We start from the raw sequence: 20,996 nt of genomic DNA on the forward strand, positions 1-20,996 counted from the left end.
GAGAAAACTCCTGGTGAGGTTAAAGCAAGTTTGCACGATCCCTTGCCAATCAGATGACGACCGATATCCACCCCCACTCAATTATTTCTGCTTGAGCACCGACCCTTCAAGGTACCTTGTTGATCAATATTGGGAGTGACTTGTCCCCTTATTCTGGCCCTGGTATGATGATTGCATCTTGTGAAGGAACTTATTGTGGGAACTTCTTCTTTTGATTATGGAAACAGACATCGTGTCTCCGGCAGGTCCTGTTTTCCTCCATACTTTCCCTTGAGCTATGAACAGGCTAATGACCCTTACTCTTAAAAGATTGACCTTTACATGTACAATCCTGTTTCTACCATTGTGTTAGTCCAAGATGTTCATACAGCTCAACATGTAAATCATCTAACCAAAGATGTCTCTCATGCCCTAGCTATTCAAGGAACCATAAAACTAGACACAAAGGTAAATGCACTCGAAGAGGCTATTCTACATATTGGAAATGAGCTAAACTCTTTAAAGGTATGGCTGGCTCTCCGGTGCCATAACGCATATAACTGGAAAATCAAGTCTTGCCTGGAGACAAAGAGCCTAACTTAGAGAGAAGGAACAGATAAGGGCAGAAGATAAGTTACTACATATACCTTTGCTAACTGGTGATGTATAGCAGCCACTTCCCTAAGGCCTACATTCCACAAACACCTTCCCTTACCCTGGCAGCTGTGATGAGGATGGATAAGAGTATCTACAAACCTATGACTTAATCTTAGTGTTATTAAAATGTGAACACCCTGTTATTTTCTTAGTTACTCAACCTCACTATAATTGGGGCAGTTCTGCAAGAAGACTTCTGTAAAACCAGTTTCTGTACATTTTCCAAAAACATCTTATCACAGAGAACTATCCATTGTAAAAATTCCATTTTCTGATGTCATGTTAACATTTGACCTATAAATAAAGACACCAAAACTGACAGGACGGCGATGCCTGCCTGGTGATCAGAAAGAATCACTCTCTCCCTCGCTGACACTGTCCATCCTTCAGGGACCCCTGGATCTGCTGGAGCCGGCCTCCAGCATTTCCTCTTCTTCTAAGGGTGACAATCCTATCGTGGAGGCCTCACCCTCATGACCTCGTCTGATCCCAATTACCTCCTAAAGACCTCATCTCCAAATACCATCCCATTGGGGGGTAGGGCTTCAACATATGAACTTGGTGGAGAGGTAGGGCGAAGACACAAATGTTTAGTCCATTACAGCAATGGACATGCAATAAGGTCAACCTGTAGCAACTCTCTTTTCATATTCGATCAATCATCTGAGAATTTGTGAGGATAATGTGGATTGGAGTACATAGTTTTGCTTTACTGAGTCCAAGAAGCCGGGTAGATTCCATAGATAAGCCTTAGGATCTTTGGTGAAGTGGATGGAATTCAGAGGTTGCAAATACAATGGCAAAAAAAGCAAGCCGATGTTTAAGTATTACAAGATATCACATAAAATTTTAGATTTATGACTTCTCTTGAAGCATGGCAGGATCTAGCTCAGTCTTGACTTGTGACATGGGCTGGTGGAGCAGCTGCCCACTGCTGGTCATTTTAGCAGCCCAGCCCCCCCCTCCCCCGCCCCCGGTTTTGGTGGGGTTCCCTGGGGAGCTGATCTGAGATGGGCATTTGCAGTCAGGAGATTTGGGGAGAGTGGTCTCAGGATCATCACTGGTAATGGGGAGGAAGGGGGAAGGATTGGATGGAGAAGCAGAATCATGACAGGGGATCAGTCACAACCAAGGGCTCAGTCTATTCCACAGAAGGTAGGATGGTCTGACTGGGTTGTTCTGTCTCAAGGGGAGGAGCCAGATTTTTACATCCTGCACGGAGCATTACTGGGTGTGGGCTGTCCCGGGAAGGAGCATGACCTTGGGCAAGGTAGGTATTTTTTTGTTGAGGGCAATCCCCAAAGAGTGACTTTCTGAGAGCTACATCAGAGACCAGGGTGTCAACTCTGCGGGGGGTCTGGGCAACACAGCACAGCATCTATCACACTGCCACCCCATTCCCTCCTGAGCCGGAGCCACGTGCCACTTGTCGTGAGCAGCTGTCCTTGTGCTCTTGTCTGTCTTATGATAGGAGGCTGTTTTCTCTTTTACCTGCGTCTCCAGCAAAAGTGACAATGGAGCATTCAGGGAAGGCTGCCAGTTTCAAAAAAATGGGGAAATGCATTGGTCCATTTGGAAGTGAAGAATGTTCATTCCCATGTGATTGATTTGCAAACACCCCACCCACTCCCCTGGTTCCTATGACTTGCCTTAGCCCCGGTGAGTGTGGGGGTGCATGACCCCTGGGAAGGCATGGGCAGGGCTGGAGTCAGGGAGCCATTTTGCTCATGGAGTTCTCTTGGAAGGAACCTTCTTTTAAAATTTTATTTATGTTTGAGAGAGCACGGAGCAGGGGTGGGGCAGAGAGAGAGGGAGACAGAGGATCCGAAGCTGGCTCTGCGCCGACAGCAGTGAGCCCAATGTGGGGCTCAAACCCTCGAACTGTGATATCATGACCTGAGCCAAAGTTGGATGTTCAACCAACTGAGCCCCCCAAGGCACCCCTGGAAGGAGGCTTTTCAACAGGAATCAGTTCCTCTGACTACACTGTTCTTCTTTGCATTAATGCCCAGGTTGGACCAGACCTGGCAGGAGGAGCTTTTAAATGGAGTTCTTCTAGAGGTGGTGATTCTGGAGTCCTGCAGCGGGTTCTCAGTTTTCTATCAGATCTACCAGAGCATTATAGTGTTGTGTCCGTCTGCATGACATATCACTTGAAAATTCCACGACTGACAGCAATAACCATGTATTAGTTCTAAGGACTCCACGGTTTAGGAGGTGGGATGGAACCTGGTGCTGCTGCCCCACGTGATGTCAGCTGGGATCACATGTGTGGCTTCATTCACTTGGGAGCTTGACTGGGGCTGACATATCCAAGGTGGGTCCTCTCTGCATGGTTTCTCATCCTGCAGGGGTCTGGCTGAGGGCAAGGCAGCTGAGCATCAAGAGAGGAAACACAATCTGTGGGACCCTTTAAAATCCAGATCTGGAACTGGCAACATGCTGTTGGTCAAAGCAACTCATAAACCAAATGAGAGTCAAGGGGAGGCGAAACAGATCACTCAGCGGAGGAACAGGAAGAATGGAAGGCCGTCTGAAATCACTGCAGCCACGATGCTCCCGTTGTATAGATTTCTGATGAATCACTATTAGAAGCAGATTTAAAAAAAGGCACACAGCCATCCCCTGGGTCTGGAAGCACCTTTGGAAACCCTTTCCTGTGCTTAGTGACACTGGCTATACATGCCCTCATACAGATAAAGAAAGAGAGGCTGGCTGTCTCCAGGGAGGCGTTTTTCCAACGAACCCTGGGGGAAGAATCTACAATTCTGTAAATTTCAGCATCAGGAGAGTTTGACGTTTAGCTCAACATCTTTATGCATAATTTCATTCAATTGCTCCCAGTTGTGATCATCACCATCGGCGTCACATCATCATTACCGTCATCAGCAGTGCAGAGCCTTTATTAGGCACCTAATTGCATGTGGTGTGGTGCTGGGAGATGCAGAGCAGGTACAGGAAGGCACAGCATGGGTCTGCATGGCTGGTGCCTGAGGCTGGAGGACAGGAGCCAGAGCTCACGGGGACGCTGGGCAGGCCTGGATCAGAAGTGAGAATGAGCACCCAGAAGCATGGCGGCAAAGGGCTTATGTGATGGGAGACTCAGGGAGAGGGAATTAGTGTTGGAGAACAACCACCCAGCATTTTGAGTTCAAGTTCTACTGCTTCTGCCGGTTATTAAGGGTCAAGGTTAGTTTGCAGAAAATTAACTCACAGAAACGAGGCTGAGCAGATTCTGGTTTTGCTGCGAGAAGCAGAAGCAGAGGCAGGACATAAATCTGCAGAAAGAGAGGGAAGTGAGATTCACACACGACCCAGCTCACACACCCACGCATAAACATCACGCAACGGGCAAGTGGTTGAGCCCAGTAATGTGAGACACCAATGCCAACCTTCAGCGGTGCCAGAACAACAAATTTTGGGCAAACCAGCTGCACTAAAAAGACTGGAGTGAAATTGTAATGTCTATAGGGAAACAAAGACTTCATAAATCATGTGCAAGTTCAGCAAATTACCGCATGAGCATCCAGGGAGGCGGTCACTCAGGTACTGGATCATGCAGTGAGTTGATTTTTGGTTACCCATTCAGCTCTAAGTCCCAGATGAGGTTCAAGAGGGGCAGGGGATGGGATACGGACCCTGGTAGATTCTGTAGGGCCTCAGGGCATTGCAAAGACTTTGGCTTTGACTTTGAACAGTAGGGGAATCCCTGGAGGAGTCAGAGCAGAGCTGACTTGATCTGACTAGGTTTTTAAGGAGGATTCTGGCTGCTGTGATAATATAGACTATGACTTGGGGCACCTGCACACCTCAATGTGTTGGGTTGACACACTTGATTTGCCCATGGAGAGCTCCCTCAGAAGTCAGTCGTTTTGAGTGCTTGTTTAGGAAAGAGGGCAGCTAGTTTGAGAAAAGGGTGGGAGATGATGAACATTCTCCAATGCACAGCTAGATCTAGGTTTTTCTTAAGAGTGCTGGGGCAGCCATTATTTATATTTGCAACCTTTCAATACAATAGAGCTCTTTAAATTTTGGGAAATGGAGGGGGGAGGTGTTCAATGGTTGTATGACCTTGGTTACATTATGTGGTCTTCTCAGGCTTCAGTTTCCACAGCTATAAAGTGGGCATAATACCAGGGGCCCCTGGGTGGCGCAGTCAGTTAACTGACCAACTCTTGGTTTCAGCTCAGGTCACGATTTCACGGTTTGTGAGTTCAAGCCCCACGTGGGGCTCTGTGCTGATAGCACGGGGCCTCCTTGGGATTCACTGTCTCCCTCTCTCTCCACCCCTCCTTACTCATACTCTCCCTCTTTCAAAAATAAATACTTGAGTATTTTTTAAAAAGCAAGATTTTTAAAAATGGGGATAATAGCAGTCAGTCTGAGGGAGTTAATACGAGGATTTTATGAATAATTCATATATGTTCTCAGTCAATGGTGTTTATAATAGGCAAAATAATAATATTTTATGTGATCTTTTCTACCTTTCCTTGGAAAATGGCTGCTCCCTTTAATATATCAGTATATGTTTACACACATACATATGCACACACGTATGTACACATGCATATGTACACACAACTATACATGTATTTAACATGTACATTAAATGTATATGTAAACAGCTACTTTTAGTTTTCCATCCTTTGGGGTTGAGCTCTCTCCTTTTACATCGATTCTGCCTCAGTAATAAATATTGACATGATCATTTTCCTTTTTTATTTGAAATACATTTGACATATAACATGGGGTAAGTTTAAGATATACATGTTGTTTTAATACATTTATTGATGGCAATATGATTGCCATCTTAGTGTTACCTAACACCTCTATCACATCACGAATTTACCATTTCTTTTTTGGGGTGGGAATAATTCAGATCTAGTCTCTTACTTAGCAAGTTTGATGTTTATAACACAATATTGTCCATAATCACGACGTTATGCATTAGAGTTCCAGCATGTATTTATCTGCAAGATTCAAGGTTGTACTTCTAAATGACATCTCTCTTCTTCCCTTCCCTCCAGTCCCTGGTAACTCTTTTTCTCTTAAGTCCACCCCTCCTGACTCTAAACATATTATATCCATTGCCCTGGATTTCCAAGGTCATTTTGGAATGCATTTGGAAATACAGGCTCAGCATTTGTGAAATGGTTTTGCTTGCTCAAGTCCCAGGCTAAAGATGGGTTATGTGACATCGCTGTATGCTCCCTTTTGGAAATCTGCGGATGAACCCTTTAACTGGACAACTTGAGTCTTTTGGAGGGCCTTTGGGAGCCCACGAAAATGTCCAGGCATGCTGACTTATTTTACTATGCAGATCACTGGCACTTATTTGAATACTATTTACATAGTAACAATTTAGGTACCCAATTGCCTTTTGAAATTACAATCAAGGTTTACATTTCCAGATACTTTAAAATCATTTTCAACCACAGAATTTCCAAATTGTGCAGAAAAGGTGTAGGATAAAAACCTTAACAAACGTCCAAAGCTTACAAGCATCCTGCAAACCAAACACAGAAGATACTCCTTCACTCTAACACAGTATCATCCAAAGTAAAAGCATTTGTGTTTCCTCGCCCTGCTTCACGTTTTGTACAAGGCTTCTTGAAGTAGTGGAACGCTGTTAGAAATTGGTTAGTAACATATGCCGTTAAGACTTGTTTCCAAAAACGATTTTTTCCAAGAGGGTTTGATTATTTCCCACAGTGTGGAGCAGGAAGTATTGTCCTTAGGATTGTTTTTGCTATTTTTTTTTTTTAATCAGTAGAAGTCATGGAAATAGTGATGGAATTTATCAGTACTCATGTTCGGTGGCTTAGAGTTTGTATTTGCAAAATATCAGGGAAGCAGAAAAGAACATTTTTAAAATTTATTTATTTTTGAGAGAAAGAGAGTGAGCAGGGTAGGGGAGAGAGAGGGAGGAGAGAGAGAATTCCAAGCAGGCTCCACACTTCCAGCACAGAGCCCGATGTGGGGCTCAAACTCATGACCCGCCAGATCATGATGTGAGCCAAAATCAAGAGTCAGATGCTCACCCCACTTGAGTCACCCAGGAGCCCCAAAAAGAACATTTTTGAATACGGGTGCTGTGTATATTATACTTCTTGTGTGGGACATGTGTGTGACATCTGCATCACCAACCTTGTGAATTGTATCCTTCATTTTTTCTAAACTTTCTATTTCATTTCAATTAAATTTTTCCTAGGACAGGTAATAAAAACATCTTACAGTGGAAAATTTCAAATGTGGTTTTGAAATTTTGCTTCTAAATTTATGAATTCCGGTGTTCCCATCAGCCAGCTCCAACAAATATCCACACGTGGTTAACATTGCTCCATCCGCACACCCAGTCTGCTGAGTATTTTGAAGCAAATCCAGACATTAGGTTATTTTATCCATAAGTACTTTAGAATGGAAAATGGAAGAACTTTAAAAACACACACCCAACGAAATGGGACAAAAGCAACGTATTTTGGATCCTGGCTTGTGGACATGCTAATTCCAGCATTATTTTGTCACTCCCTGTTGGCTTGCATCTTGGAACGGGCTTGCCCCATTCAGTGCAAGTGGATACATTAGCTATTGTTTGTAAGTTCTGGGATTGCATTTCAAAAAGAGGATTTATTTATTCAACAAATATTTACTAATTCCTACTTGGAGCCAGGAATGTGCTACACCCCGGGGACTCAGAGATAGACTGGAGCTGGGTGAGAATCAAGCAAATCAGCCTTGTTAAGGTCTTTGGCAGAGATGTGTGTAGGTTGCCTTGTGTCTGGGAGGATCTTGCTTGCAATTGAAAAATGCTCCTTGATCCTGGTCAAATCTCTAGTGTTGATTATTAATTAATCGATATACATAATATACAGCTCATTTCACATGTCTATGAGTTTATCACACACACACAAAAAGACCAAAGATGTCTTCCTTTTTAAAAAAACTTTATTTATTATTTAGAGAGTGTGTGTGTTCACGTGGGGGCAGAGAGTGATGAGAGAGAGGATCCCAAGCAGGCTCCAAGCTGTGAAGGTGGAGCCCAGCTGGGGGCTCAGTCCCACAAACCATGAGATCATGACCTGAGTTGATATCAAGAGTCGGATGCTTAACCAACTGAGCCACTCAAGGGCCCCAAACACCTTCCGGCCTTCCCAGATGCCTGCAACTCCAGTTAAAATGAAAAGGCCTGAACTATTTCCCTTCAGGGCCCTCCCCAAGCAGCACACACTTTGTCTCTTGTTCGAAGGCTGAAAGACTTACAATGAATTCTGTTCTGGGAAGTGAGGGAAGAGCCAGAGAGGGAAGAAGGGGAGGGACGGGGTGGGAAGGTGGGGGTGTGGAGGAGGGTTGGGAGGGATGGGGAGGGGGGAGGGGAAGGCTGAGGAGGCCGGGCGATNTACCTGAGCTCTGCCGCCTTCTCAAGCGGAGGCCCCTCACTCTTTCCCCCTGCTTTCCTGCCCCTCCATTACCGCCCCCACACCCCCTTCCCGGGTCCTTGGCGCCAGTGGAATAAGGTCTGGATCCGGGTTGGAAGCTGCCGCTGCCCGCGGACAAGGGAGAGTCGACCACTTCCTGGGGCTTCCATCTCTCTCCACCTGCTCCTTTTCTCTGGGGTGGGGTCTCAGGGCTTGGTGGGCGCCTGCCTGCGTGCAGCCACGGCTCGGCCCCCAGGGGCCTCGGGCACCGAGCTGCTGAGCCGGTTAATTAGCGCTGGTTCCCAGAAAGCCCCATCTGTTCCCAGCACCCTGTGCTGCCCCCGTCTCCACGCCCCTCCCCCCCAGGCCGGGCAGGATTCCTGTCCTCCTCCCCGGCTGTCCCCGAGGGTGCTCCCTCCCTGGGGGCCTTGTCCTGGGGTCGCCAGTCCGGGTTAATCCTGCTCTCTAGCCTGTCTACCGGAGGGCGAGGATGGGTGGGAGGGACAAGGCGAGAGGCAGCCCTCTCCGGACCCTAGGCTGCCTGCAGACCCCGCGGCCACTTCCCGCCTTTGTCCAGAGCAGGCACAGCCCCCAGGAAGACGGTTTTATGGCAATCCTGGAGTCTCGGTTGGGTTCCCCCAAGGCAAAGCCTGAGACACGGGCTTGGGCGCAGGTGCTTTATTTGGGGGGCGAGGGGCTCCAGGAAGCCCCGGCGAGGGAGAAAGCTTTGTCATTGAGATTGTGGCTGGCGACACCTGGGATCCTGCAGGTGAGAAGCTCTTTAAGAAAGTCGTTTCCCCGTGTGGGTTCAGAATGGGTGAAGTCTTTCTGGGCGTGTCTGTCATCATCACCAGGAGGGCAGGGGAGGGTCGGGGAAACTCTAGGAAAGGCCTAAATCGCTTCATAATGGTTCTAATCCACACAGCGGGTCTAGATTCTCTCTCCTACCTAAAGTGATTTAAACTCACCCAATTCAGCAAATACTGATTGAACAGCTCCTACTGTATTTATGGAATCTAAAGGTATCCATAGGCATGCTGTTTCTTTTTTTTAATGTTTTATTTATTTCCAGGAGAGAGAGAGAGAGACAGCGTGAGCAGGGGAGGGTCAGAGAGAGAGGGAGTCAGACTCTGAAACAGGCTCCAGGCTCTGAGCTGGCAGTCAGCACAGAGCCCGACGCGGGGCACGAACCCGCAAACCGCGAAATCATGACCTAAGCGAAAGTCGGACGCTTAACCGACTAAGCCACCCAGGCGCCCCTAGGCATGCTGTTTTTAAGAAGAAGAGAAAAAGGCTGACAGTTAAACCATGATACACTATCAAATGCAAGATGCTTTCCTAGTTCAGAGATGAGAAAGTGTGCAAAGAAAGTGGGCCTTGGGGTAGGCACAGTGTCCATCACACCTTAGTGGTAGTGGGGAGGGTCATGATATAGAAGCTGCCTTTGCGGGGCGCCTGGGTGGCCCAGTGGGTTGAACATCCGACTTCAGCTCAGGTCCTGTTCAGGGGTTTGAGCCCCGCGTCCAGCTTTGCTCTGACAGCGCAGAGCCTGCTTTGGATTCTCTTGTTTCCCTCTCTCTCTGCTTCTCCCCTGCTCACACTCTGTCTGTCGGTCTCCCTCTTAAAAATAAATAAACATTAACAAAGAAAAGAAACTGCCTTTGCTCCTGGGGGAGGAAATAGCACAGAATAGGATGAGGGGGGGAAATCAAGTGCCTCAGAGCACAGAAGAGGGAGAGGTTAATTCTGGTGGGGAGGAGTCAGGGAGACCTTCCTGGAAGAGGGGTGGTATGTGAGCTGGGCTCCGAGGATGGCAGGGTTTTGGACTGTTGGAGAGGGAGGGAAAAGGCACTCCGTGCAATGGAAACAACATGGAAAGAGGCCGAGGCTGGCCTAGAAATGCAGGGATCCTACTTGCCTGGAATGTAGGGTTTGGGGGTGAGCAGAAGAAAAACGTTGAGAATTAGGACAGCAAGGAACATACCCAGGAATTCCACTCCTAAGTGTTTTCTCAAGAGAAATTCCTACTCAAGTGCTCCGGAGACAAATATATCGACGCCGTAAAGCACTGTTAGGGGAGCAAAAAATGAGGATGCTCGTTGGCGAAAGAAAGATCAGGAAGGGTCGCTTGTTCGGAATGTTTCTTTAGGAAAATCAGGCCGAGGGAGAGGAGGAGGGAGGCCGGAGCAGGAGACCTTCAGGGACACGCTCAGACCAGAGGCAGTGACGCTGCACGGGGACAATGACAACAGTGGGAAGGGAACAAGAGTGGATGCCACCGGAGGGGGAAGGCGACAGGACTTGGTGACAGGGGAGGCGGTGCCAGGAATGGACTGGGACACTTAAAACACAAAGCAAGCCTCCCCCCTCCCCGTTGTTTCTAAGGGAGAGTGAAGGAGGGATGACGCATCTGGTCTTGCCCGAGAAGCCCTCCAGCGCACTGTACCTTGTGTTTCAGTCAGTTGGCTTCCATGACATGGTTCTGCTATTTGTCTTCTCCTCTCCCCCTCCTTCCTTAGCCTCTCCATCCTCTGAGCCTCCAGGTAGCTGAGGGCCCTGCCTTCCGTCAGGAGGCCCGTCGCGTTGTCCACATGCCCTCTCTGGGGTTCTCTGTCTCCTGAGCTCTGCCTCCGGCCTGAGTGCTCCACAGCGCTCCTCCACATCTCGTGAGGGTCCCACAGTCCTTTCCATTTGGCATTTCGCTAATGAAGCCCCTTATGGTTCCCATGCCCATCCACTGGGGGACAGGGCACCGCCATCCACGTGACTACCCAGTCCTCACACTGGTCTTCCCTTCACTTCCCCTGTCAGGCCAGCTTCCCTGACCTCCCCCTTTGTGAGTCTTCTTGAACTCTCTTGGCTCCCCTCCGGGCTGGGGGTGTTGCCGTGACCACCAGCTCTAAGGTGTGTCCTGACAGGGCAGAGGGGGTACCGCTTGCTTTGTGCCCAAGCCGGTGGACACCCTTGCTTAGCCATTCTGGCTTACGTGTAAGCTTGGAATGGAAGCTCAGGAAACGTGGCATTCCTTCAGAAGAGCCTTGGCCAGTAGGAGGTGGGAGGTGATGGGTAAATAGTTCCTCCATCCGTGTTCCGGATGGATGGCTCTGGGGTCCCTACACACCGCCTTGGAGGGCCTCCCGTGGGGGATCTAGCCCCCGCTGCCCACTCTGGAACCAGCCCAACAACACCCTCTTGACCTGACTCCTTCTCTCCTCTCCCCAGCACCCCCCCCCCCCNCTTAACTGCCTGCACAATAAGCACGTGTCACAGGCCCTGCTTCTGGGGGGAGCCCGAGTTTGACACCCATTAAGGATCCCTCAAACCCTTCCTCTCCCTCCAGTGCACTTCCTGGGCCCCAGCCTCACAGTGGCCTGTGGGAACGTGTCATAGCAGCTCGTGCAGTTGACTCACTTCTCCTGTTCTGTTTGAATCTGCCATCCACGTTGTAGCCAAGATGATCTCTGTTAAGAGAAAATCTGTCCTTGTTACTCCTTTGCTTGAAGTCCTTGAGAAACATCCCAATTCCTAAGCTCTGTGCCCCCACCTGCTAGCTTCCTCCTCTTTACTCAGCTGCTAAATTTTTTCAACATTTATTTATTTATTTATTTATTTATTTTTAAAGGTTTTATTTATTTCTGAGAGAGAAAAGAAGCGTGAGCAGGGGAGGGTCAGAGAGAGAGGGAGACAAAGAATCCGAAGTAGGCTCCAGGCTCTGAGCTAGCTGTCAGCACAGAGCCCGATGCGGGGCTCGAACCCATGAACTGTGAGATCATGACCTGAGTTGAAGTTGGACGCTTACCTGACTGAGCCACCCAGGTGCCCCAACATTTATTTATTTTTGAGGAGAGAGAGAGCGAGAGAGAAAAGGAGGAGGGGAGGTGCAGAGAGAGAATGGGACAGAGGATTCCAAGTGGACTCCAAGTGCTGAAAGTCTGATATGGCTCTTGAATTCACAAAACGTGAGATCATGACCCGAGCTGAAGTTGGGCACTTAACCAACTGAGCCACCCAGGTGCCCAGCTCACCTGCTAATTCTAAGCTGCTTTTCATTTTCTCACACGTGCCATGCCGTTTCACGTCCAGGAGCTTTAGCTCATATGCTTGCATGGATGTTGCTGTCTTCTCTGACCTGGCTGATCTTACCATGTTCTTTAAGACTTGGACCTAACCTGCACCCCTCCCCCCCCCAAGAGCTCTGCTCCTCCTCACTGCATAGCAGGGCTCCATTGATCTGAGTTCCTCCAGGGGAGGACCCACATCTCTTGGCCTTTAAACCATCACCACCGACACTGTGTCTGGCATACAGCAGGTGCCTCCAAAATATCTTTTTGGACAAAGTCCTCAATTAAATCACCATTGATACAAACTTGATGTCACCTGAATTTTTCGCAGTGGTTGGTACCTTGGGCTTCCTACTGAGCTGCTGGGAGGTGCTGGGAGGAAGGGCTGGGAAAGGTCCCCTCCACTGCCAGGGGGAAGAGGGGACTGGACCCGCTCTGTGCTTTGCTTTACATGAACACTGCCCCCATCACCTGGGCCTTTGTCGGGCTGGCTCCTCTCTTCATTTTCAATTTTTTTAAGTTTATTTATTTTGAGAGACAGAGAGAGAGAGCATGAGTAGGGGAGGAGCAGAGAGAAAGAGAGTGAATCCCAAGCAGGTTCCACACTGTCAGCACAGAGCCTGATGCAGGGCTTGAACTCATGAGCTGTGAGATCGTGGCCTGAGCTGAAACCAAGAATCTGACACTTAACCTACTGAGTCACCCAGGCGCCCCTCTCTCTCACTTTTCAAAAATACACCCTCCCATCCACTCCCCAGTACCAAGGTGTGTATTTGTTTTGTCATCACAAAGTACCACAAACTGAGTGGCTGAAAACAATAGAAATTTGTGGTCTCACATTCTAGGGGCCTCAAAGTCCAAAATCAAGGTGTTGGCAGGGCCATGCTCCCTCCAAAGGGTCTAGGGGATGCTCTTCCCTTGTCTTTTCCAGCTTCTGATGGTGGCCGGCAATCCTTGGGGTCCCCTGCCTTGTCGTTTTATCTTCCCAATTTCTGCTTCTGTGGCCATCTTCCCTCTGTGCATCTGTGTGTCTCCAACTTGCCTCTTCCTTGGAAGGCCACCTGCCTTCAGATTTAGGGCCCAGCGTGGTCCAGTAGGACCTCATCTTCACTTAGTTACATCTCCAATGATCCTATTTCCAAATAAGATCACATTCACAGAGGTCAAGGTTGGGACTTCAACCTATCTTTTTGGAGGGACACAATTCAACCCACAACTACGGTTCACTGAATATCTTTTACGTCTCAGAGATTGTTTTAGGTATATTGCCCATAGAATCATATTAGAGGTCCCCGCAACCTTCCTGCACAGGTCCTGACTCGTGTGCAAGGACACTGACACTGAGAGGGACCACCCAGCTAGTTAAGAAACAAACCCACCCTGTGCTGTGTATCACACATCAGCAGACCCATGGGTGCTGTGAACATGAGTGTTTGCAGGGGGTACAGAAAAACAAAAGTCCAGGGCTTTATCTTCAGCAAGCTTAGATTTGATGGTAGAGTCAGGATTAAAAGAACCCGAAGAAGAGGAGAGAATCTGTATAAGGAAAATATATATGCAATTATGAATTGAAGTATCTTAGAATCAGAGGTTGAATGAAGCTACTTTTATTTGCTGAAGCTCCTAATATGTGGGGATGGGGATAGAAGGATGCCCAAACAGGGTCACATAAAGCATGGGACACTTTAAACATTTACATTGAACAGCTGGTAATGTGTCATGTCAAAAACACGACATGAGAGTCTTTAGCCTCAGCTGCAGGTAACATCCAAAGCCTGGAAAGTAAAGTCTTCTGGAATGTGAACTTCCGGTTTGGGGCTGAATATGGCGACCACAGAGAGGAGTGCATGTCAGACTCACAAAGGGGTGAGCACTGTTAGGCACCATTCTGCTGGAAGGATGGGAAGTCTTTCACTGCACAATGACCATCAGGGACAGGCTATACATGCGAGGGTCAAGAAGGGGCGGGGTCCATCTAGAGCAGACCGACAGAGCAGTTGGTGACCCCATTTCCCTATAGCTTTCAGCTAAAGATGTCCCAGATGTCCCAGGAGAGCCGTTGGATGCTTTCACCTCTGGGTTTTCTTGCTTCTGCCCACTTAGCACTGGCCAATGGTCTCTATTCAACAAAAGTTTTCCAGACAAAACGTTTTCCTGGGGGACCTAAAGCTTCTACCTTCAGAATTAATCCAGAAAAATATCCCTGTTGTGGGGAGGGGGGGAGAGAGCTTCCAGGCATTTGAGGATTGGATTCAAGCAAAAGAGGTACATCCCATTCTGCTTTCTGATCTGCTGGGGTGGATTTCTCCACCTTCAATCAGACGTGCTTGGCTTCCATCTAAAACCACTGAATCAGAATCTGGGTAGAGTCAGGGAGGTATTGCCAGTGATTGTTCTATACAGTGGTGTGTGTGTACAATCCATCACTCTACGCTTTGGGGGTAGAGGCGGGCTTAGGAAGGTGGTGTAAGTTGCCAGTTCTTGAGTAGCAGGGGAGTCAGTTCAAGTGGCTGGGAAGGAGGAGGCCCACATGCTAGGTTGGGTGGAGGGTGTGCCTTTGTGGTAGTGGCTGTCTGGGGAAGACAGCCAGGCACCATCCCTTGAGCCTCAGTTCCTAAACATCTCTGGCCTCGATACCAACCTCTTATCTTGCGACTTATTATGGTTACCATTGCTATGTAGCAAATTACCCCAAAACCTAGTGGTTTTGACAACAATCATATTATTTTCTCTCACAGCTTCTGTGGGTCATGAATTCAGCAAAGGTTCAGCTGAGTGGTCTTGTCTTGGAGCTGCCCATGTAATGATGGTCAGACAGTGGTTAGAGCTGGAACGTCAGGCATCTGGAGCAGTTGGGAACAGTCTGTACACCTCTTTCTGTCCCTTTGAGTATTTTCACATGCTTCTCCAGGAGCTCTTTCTGTGGGAGATTGTTTGGGCTTCCTTACGAAAGGGCCACTTCATGAGCCTTTCCACAACATGGCAGCTCAGGGCCTGCACAAATATTCTAGGGGACACAGTGGGAGATGCATACCTTTCACGACTCAGCCTTGTCAGTCACTCAACATCATTTCTGTCACATTTTGTTGGTTACAAGTAAGTTACAAGCCTGTTGGGATCCAAGGAGAGTGAGCATAGACTCCTGCCTCTTGGTGCAAGGACTCTTGGAGTCCCAGACTATAGAGGAATGAAAGAAGGCCGTGTGGGGTGGGAGATATTCTTGCAGTCATCTTGGAAATTATATGTATATAAAATAGGAAGTCTGAAAAAATATATTAACAATGGGAAGTTCCTCTGCTGGCCAGTCTGTCAGCGAAGCTGCCTTTCCTTTCTCAAGCAGTTTCATTTGCAGTTTCATTTTGAAAGTGAGGAGCTGGAAAATCTCTCTTCTGGAAATATGTCAAATGATTTTTGAACCCTAAGCCATAACTAGCATTTCTTCAGATCTGACTTCCATAAAATTTGCTTGTTTATGCATGGATGGGGGCCTAAGAAACACTTCTTCCCATTTTATTGGTGAGCAGACTGAGGTTTAGAGGAGAGACTCAGGGTTCAGCATAACAGAACTGAGACTAAGTAGGATTAAGAATTTCTGGTTTCTGGGGTGCCTGGCTGGCTCAGCCGGCTAAGCGGCCGACTTCAGCTCAGGTCATGATTTCTTAGTTTGTGAGTTCGAGCCCTGCGTCTGGCTGTGTGCTGACAGCTCAGAGCCTGGAGCCTGCTTCAGATTCTGTGTCTCCCTCTCTCTGCCCCTCCCCTGCTCATGCCCTTGCTCTCTCTCTCTTTCCAAAATAAATAAACATTAAAAAAATTAAAAAAAAAGTGCTCTATGTAAACTGTTTCATCAATATTGTCACAGCATTTAAAAAAAATAATTTCTGGTTTCTGTGTAACGATTCCTGTGAACAAGAACGAACACTATTGAACTGTCCACGTAAAGGTGGCTAAGGTGGTAAATAAATTTAATGTTATTTGTCTTTTTTTAGTAAAAAAAAAAGAATTTCTGGTTCCCATTACTGAAGCCTCCATCAGGTGACCCCATAGATGTGGGGAAGCTGTTTGCAGTTTTCAGGAGCCATTTTGCTGATGACACTTCAAAGCTCAAAAGAACCTGAGAGCAATCTTCTCCCTCACTCAGACATCCTCTGTGGCTCCCAGGACCGACAGATCGGGTCTAGATATCTTTGCAGGATGTTCAAGGCCCTCCATCATAGGACAGTCTCCTCTCAGCACCTGCCTGCGAAGGGACACGCCCACTAGTGGAACTGGGCACCCCTGCGGACCTCCCCCACCTTCCATAAAACCAGGCGGGGACATGGTCAGGTTTCTCCAGCAATCATTTCTCAAAGTTAATGCGTACTAGTGGAGGCTGACAGGCACTTGATAAAAATTACAGCTTCTGGAAAAGCTACTGCCTCGTTGCTCCCCCCGCCCTGCCCACCCCCAGGACCCACACACTCTTCCTCAGAGAGCTCTTGCTGGTGTTAACAAAGGAGAGGGACCCACTTTGAAATTTCTTTTGTTCTCTGTGAGGCATGAAGCTGAAAGAGAATAGGCTTCGCCGTCTGGACTGACAGAGGAGTGAGGGGGTGGGGGCAATGGACTGCAGAGGATGCTGGGGAAGTCTTGGGGAAGTTTCCATATGCCAAGGAGCCGGCCAAAGAGCCTGAAGCCAACGGCGCTCTTTTGAACAGTGCTTGTTCCTCTCTGATCCAATATGTCTCTAGTGGCCCATAAAATTTTTACTACATTTTGTCCACCCGTGGATACTGTGACCTAATGTGACCCAATCAGAAATCTGTTTTGGCAATGTTTTCAGAGGGGACTGGAGCCGCCCGGGCTGCGGCCGAATTGGCAGTGTTTGCTTTAATCAGGAATGATGGCTTCTGGTGGGAACGGAAGGCAGGTGGTATGGGGAGCTGTGAACTTTGTCACAGAGCAGTGACTTCTGTGAAATTCACGGCAGTTCCTTCCAATTCTGTCTGAAAGAGCTGGAGCGACTACAAATGTGTCCTGTGGGCTTCAAGAAACGATGTGGATGGAGTCTTATTTCCATCTTGAGCTCTTGGGATAGAAACTTAAATGTGTGGAACACGAATTGTTTCAATTGTTTGAAAGTATTTCACCCTGGTCTTTTATACTAATAACTCAGATTAAATAAATGGAAATAAATGAAAACTATGAGCCCATTTTTCTAGTCTATTACAGCTCATCTGTTTGGGAAATGTGTCTTCTAAACTGTCAGTGACCCCCCCCCCATGGTTGGTTAAGATGTCCCCAGGGAATAGAGGGCTCATCAGAGAATGCCTGGCTTCCAAAAACAATAGCTGGTTTTACTTTAAAGTCCCTAAACACCTTGAGGCTTTTCTCAGTGTTCTAAATGCGGGGTAGTATCAGCATATTCCTCTGGATTATTCTCCACTAGATTCAACCTTTGAGCCAACATCTGATGATCTGTTTTTCTGACTGTTCTGGTATTATTATCTCGCCAAGTGCTTTAAACTTTGTGTCAATTTCTTGTTAACCTGTCAGATGAGGAGAAATCACCGCCATGTTAACAATGCTTTTCTGGCAAGCGTCACACAATCTTGGTGAGTTCTACCTAATTTTAGGTGAAGCTAGGTGACCTGGATAGAAATGGAAGCAAATAAAATAATTCAGTGATTTTGATGAAAATATATGAGATGCCAAACCTCAAAGTGGTAGAAGGGTTTTGCAGACATGAGGATATTTGAAAAAGAAAAAAAGAAAAAAAATAGGAAATCACCACTATCACCACCACTGACCATGACCGCCGCCATCTTTGAAACCCTGAGAGTCATGGGTGTCTGGAATACTGATGCAATGAACAAGGACATTGAAGCAGCTTTCTCCAGCTGAGTGGTGGCTTTGGTTTTTCCTGGTTTTACCATTTTTGTAGAGCGTTGGCAAATATGACTCTTCCAAGACTGCCTTCTGCCTTCATTCAATCTGCTTCATGGCACCTGGGTGGCTCAGTCAGTTAAGCATCTGACTCTTGATTTCAGTTCAGGTCATGATCTCAGGGTTCGTGAGTTCAAGCCCCATATCAGGCTCTGCGCTGACAGTACGGAGACTGCTTGGGCTTCTCTCTCTCTGTCCCTCCCTCTGCTCGTGCTCTCTGTATCTCTCTCTCTCTCTCAAAATAAATAAAATAAACTTAAAAAAATTTCTTCAGTGTTCAACAAAATAAGACAGGTGACTAAATCAAAATTCACAAAAAAGCAAATAATCAAATCAAATAATCAAATAATCAAAAGCAAAATAATCCTGTGTAATTTTGAATGCAAAGCTTTAACTTGGGCAGGCTTATGGCATTTGGGGGTGAGCAACCAAAACAAGTCTGCCTCTCCCCTAGCGCTCTAGTTCCTACCATTAGGGAACCATGACCCTCACTTTTTGGTTATTTGGGGGTTTGGTGCCCACTGATTTTTAAAAAATGGCAATTAGGAGCACCTGGGTGGTTCAGTCCGTGGAGCGTCTGACTTTGGTTCGGGTCATGATCTCACGGTACGTGAGTTCGAGCCCCACATCAGCTGGGCTCTGCACTGACAGCTCAGAGCCTGGAGTCTGCTTCAGATTCTGTGTCTCCCTCTCTCTCTGCCTCTCCCTTGCTCACACTCTGTCTCTCTCTCTCTTTCTCAAAATAAATAAATAAATTTTAAAAAACCATGGCTATTATAAGTTGTGTTTGTGTATATATGTGTTGATGCACGTGTATATTTTTTACTTAAGCAACATTGATATAATTTCCTTTTGAAAATATATTTTTTTTTATTTTACTATGCTGCTTATGGAATCTTGGGGATGCTTTGGGTTTTATAAACCCTAGGCTGAGAATAGCCATTTCAGATAGGTCAGCTTAACTATTTGGGTACCTGTCAAATAACTTTCTCCCATCTCAGAGTTTGAGAAACAACAGGAGAGAGTCAACACTTGGGTCAGTGCTAATTTTGGTTGGCTGCGGTGAATGAGAGGCTGGGGTTTGGAGGAAGAGGGCTGAGCTGTGGCTCTGCCCATTTTAAATGTTTCCTGCTTTGAACCTTAACAGACACTTTCCTGGTCACCTTGACAGTGGTTTCAGTTGCCAAACCCAAAAGCTCTCGTTTTAGAACTCCTGACTCCCGGAGGGTGCCTGACTGCTGGAATAAAGACTAGTTTTCAGCTTCTCTTGCTGGTAAGTGTGGTCATAGGACTAATTTCTGACCCATTGGTCAGGACATCAATGGAAGAGTAACATGGCGGCTTCTAAGGACATTATTTAAGAGGTAACTGGCCCCTCATCCCATCGACCCTTTTCCTCTCACACTGAAAATGAGGCAGAGTACCCTAAAATGGCAGAGTAGGAAATTGGGAGAAGCTACATCAGTACTGGGATGTCTGAATCCAGAGTCTTACATGACAGAATGAAACTGGTATCTTCTCTAAGCCATTTTTTCCAGGCTTCTGAGACCTGGAACTAATTTTAATTTGTAAATTCATTTTATTCCTTCAAAATTTACCTGCTTGGGGTGCCTCAGTAGCTCAGTCGGTTGAGCATCCAGGTCTGCATTTCAGTTCCAGTCATGATCTCGCAGTCTTGGGGATCAAGCCCTGCTACGGGCTCCATGATGGGCTCCGTGATGGGTGTAGAGCCTGTTTGAGACTCCCTCTCCCTCTCCCTCTGCCACTCCCCTGCTCACACACACTCTCTCTCTCAAAAAAAATCTTCAAAATTTACCTGTTTGTATTAGTTGCCCCAGACCAGAGCCATTCTTCCTATGAGGTAGTGACTACTCAATACATTTGGCTAATTCACAGTTTACTGGAGCCTTCAATCTTCTAAGAGTCTTAAACAGAACTCTCTTTCAAAAGAAACGCAGTCCCTTTCTCATTGTTTCTGAGGACTCCTGGTGTGTGTGTGTGTGTGTGTGTGTGTGTGTGTGTGTGTGTGTGATGGAATGAGGGAGAAGCTTATATTCTACTGGTTAACACTTATCACCTCTTTCTCTGCCCTGGCCCCTGGTTTTTTCCCTCCATCATGTCTGAGGATTCTCTCATTGTTATTCTGTCTACTGCCCTCTCCCCATGCACTCCCCCACCAAGCACGGACACAGCCCCCCTCCCTCCACTTCTCAAGGCATCTCTAACATGATGCTAATGAACTTTTACTGCATAATGGATTTTTATGAAAGGTTTGGGAATACTACTGTATAATTACAGCATAGACAGATGGAAAACTTAAAACTGGATTTCCATCATCAAGGTTGTTGAAGTTGTTCACTGCACCCACTCAGCATTAGGGCGGCTCAAATGCTGTGGGCTGACATCATCTGAAAGGTCACTCACTCATTCCCATGTTTGCAGTAGGTGCTGATTGTCAGTTGAGATCTTAGCTGGGCTTTCAGCTGGGACCTCCATGTGATTTCTCCATGTGGCTCGAGCTTCTGTACAACATGGTGGCTGAGTTTATTTCCTCAGAAATCATGCAGCATCATGCCCACCACATTCTATCTGTGGGGACAGTCACAAAATCCTTCAGATATTCAAAGGGAGTGGAGATATACCCCACCTCTTGATAAAGAGTAGCAAGATTCTGGAAGAGCACGTGGGAATAGAAGTATTGTTGCTGCCATTTTGAGAAAAGACAATCTCCCACACCCTTCTTGGGGCCTCCTGTACTGGCCATCACTTCTGGATCACTGGGATTATTTCTCCCAGTGAGGTCCCTGTCCACTTCCACTCTTCTCAGATTATCCCTCTCAATAAACCTCCATCATTGGTGTCAATCCAGAGAAAACTGAAAGCACCCACTTTTTTATTATTATGCAGAACCATTTGTGTTCTCTTTGTCTCTCCCTCTCCATTCCCAGCTCTGCTCTTGACT

The sequence above is a fragment of the Crocuta crocuta genome, unplaced genomic scaffold (assembly GCF_008692635.1).
Source record: "Crocuta crocuta isolate KB4526 unplaced genomic scaffold, BGI_CrCroc_1.0 scaffold84, whole genome shotgun sequence".
Taxonomy (NCBI): domain Eukaryota; kingdom Metazoa; phylum Chordata; class Mammalia; order Carnivora; family Hyaenidae; genus Crocuta; species Crocuta crocuta.